Raw genomic sequence first — 2,760 nt, 5'->3', positions numbered from 1 at the left:
ATGAACTGCCTTTATTATGGGTGTGCTGCTTTCTAGTAAGCCAAACACGGAAGAAATTTCCATGGAATTTGCCTTTGAAAATGAGAGCTTCGAATTCAGCAAATCCTCAATTAATAATTGTGCAAGTGGTCATGACTCGAATACAACCATCTTCATCTGTAATGAATTGCTGAAAGTGAGAGACTTGTGAGCTGAGTCCATGGGAATGGTACGCCAGCCTCTGTTGAACATCACAAATTGACACAAGTAGTTGAAGAATTGGACGCACTTTCAATGGGAGATTTTTGTTTTATACACATTTTGTGATGTTCGATCGGTTTCGGCTCTTCATAGAGCTTACTCGCTTCTTAGCGCATCGTGGGGATCAACTCAACCTCCAAATGACGAAAACATCCCTAAAATACATCCAATTTTGTTTCTACACAATCCCTAAAATACTAGAAGCATTCACCATTTTTTTTTTCACCGGAAGACTGAACTACAAAGCTTATATTTTCTGCAAAAAGGGGATGTAAACGCAGTGTGCTTGCCACTTGCCAGGAAAGAATAGCGAGAGTGACCCTCATTTAATTTTATTTACTGTCCAAGTTCCACGAATCGATTGATCATTGGCCATTGGTTTCAAGTTTCAACGTCCAACGCCTTCAAATAACGGTTAAACGCACTTCTTAGCGCATCAGCGAGACCGAACTCAATCCTTCAAATGACGAAACCCAAAATATGCATCCAACTCTCTTTCTACACAAGCCTCTTCCTTCTCCTTTTCAGCCATGTAGCCTCTCAGCTCAATGACCATGAGCAAGCAATCCTACTGCACCTGAAGCAACACTGGAAAAACCCCCAGTCCCTCAACCATTGGACACCTTCAAACACTTCCCACTGTTCGTGGCCAGAGATCACCTGCAGTACCGGTGGCTCAGTCACCGGACTATACCTCATTAACAAGGACATCAGTGGAACAGTCCCACCCTTCATCTGTGACCTCAACAACTTCACATCCCTTGACCTTTCATTCAACTATATGACCTCTAATGAGTTCCCACGAGCTCTCTACAGCTGCTCCAACCTCCAATACCTCAACCTCTCGCAGAACTACTTCGCCGGCACGCTCCCTGATGACATTCACCGCATGGCTCAGCTTCCCGAGCTCAACCTTGGAGCCAATAGCTTCTCTGGAAACATCCTAGCATCTATTGGGCGGTTAATAGAGCTGAGGATACTTCAACTTTTTGCGTGTCCGTTTAACGGTTCTTTCCCGCCAGAAATTGGCAACTTGTCCAATCTTGAACGACTAGAATTGGCCTACATTTCAGGGATCACAACAACATTGCCTTCGGAGTTCACAAAGTTGAAGAAACTGAAGTATCTTTGAGTGGCAGGCTCGAATTTGGTAGGAGAAATCCCAGACAAGATTGGAGAAATGGTGGCACTGGAGCATTTGGATTTGTCAACAAACAATCTAAGTGGGAAAATCCCATGAACTACCTTTATTATGGGTGTGCTGCTTTCTAGTAAGCCAAACACGGAAGAAATTTCCATGGAATTTGCCTTTGAAAATGAGAGATTCGAATTCAGCAAATCCTCAATTAATAATTGTGCAAGTGGTCATGACTCGAATACAACCATCTTCATCTGTAATGAATTGCTGAAAGTGAGAGACTTGTGAGCTGAGTCCATGGGAATGGTACGCCAGCCTTTGTTGAACATCACAAATTGACACAAGTAGTTGAAGAATTGGACGCACTTTAAATGGGAGATTTTTGTTTTATAGACATTTTGTGATGTTCGATCGGTTTCGGCTCTTCATAGAGCTTACTCGCTTCTTAGCCCATCGTGGAGATCAACTCAACCTCCAAATGACGAAAACATCCCTAAAATACATCCAATTTTGTTTCTACACAATCCCTAAAATACTAGAAGCATTCACCATTTTTTTTTTCACCGGAAGACTGAACTACAGAGCTTATATTTTCTGCAAAAAGGGGATGTAAACGCAGTGTTCTTTTTCTAACTTTTAATACTAAATTCCAAAAACACAGGAACTGCGCTTCCAGGATTGTCGGTGAATGAGTGAAAACCGGATAGGTTTAGGTTCTTTAATTCCGTACGAGAAAATATTTATTTATTTATTCATTTTTTGAGCTCAGCAAAGACTTGAGAACTTCACAACTTTATAGTCAACTTCTGTGCTTGCCACTTGCCAGGAAAGAATAGCGAGAGTGACCCTCATTTAATTTTATTTATTGTCCAAGTTCCACGAATCGATTGATCATTGGCCATTGGTTTCAAGTTTCAACGTCCAACGCCTTCAAATAACGGTTTAACGCACTTCTAGCTTAGCGCATCAGCGAGACCGAACTCAACCCTTCAAATGACGAAACCCAAAATATGCATCCGACTCTCTTTCTACACAAGCCTCTTCCTTCTCCTTTTCAGCCATGCAGCCTCTCAGCTCAATGATCATGAGCAAGCAATCCTACTGAACTTGAAGCAACACTGGAAAAACCCCCAGTCCCTCAGCCATTGGACACCTTCAAACACTTTCCACTGTTCGTGGCCAGAGATCACTTGTAGTACCAGTGGCTCAGTCACCGGACTATACCTCTTTAACACGGACATCAATGGAACAGTCCCACCGTTCATCTGTGACCTCAACAACCTCACAGCCCTTGACCTTTCAGTCAACTATATGACCTCTAATGAGTTCCCACGGGCTCTCTACAGCTGCTCCAACCTCCAATACCTCAACCTCTCGGAGAA

The 2,760-nt window shown here is 42.8% G+C and overlaps 1 pseudogene; it reads left to right on the top strand.

Moving 5' to 3' along the window:
* Positions 1-703: 703 nt before the first annotated feature.
* LOC132165211 (LRR receptor-like serine/threonine-protein kinase HSL2) overlaps positions 704-2,760 on the top strand; it is an 8,361-nt pseudogene continuing 6,304 nt past the window's right edge.

This window comes from Corylus avellana, chromosome ca11, assembly GCF_901000735.1.
Source record: "Corylus avellana chromosome ca11, CavTom2PMs-1.0".
Taxonomy (NCBI): Eukaryota; Viridiplantae; Streptophyta; class Magnoliopsida; order Fagales; family Betulaceae; genus Corylus; species Corylus avellana.
Note: the sequence above shows the minus strand (reverse complement) of the source record. Positions and strands in the feature narration are given on the sequence as shown.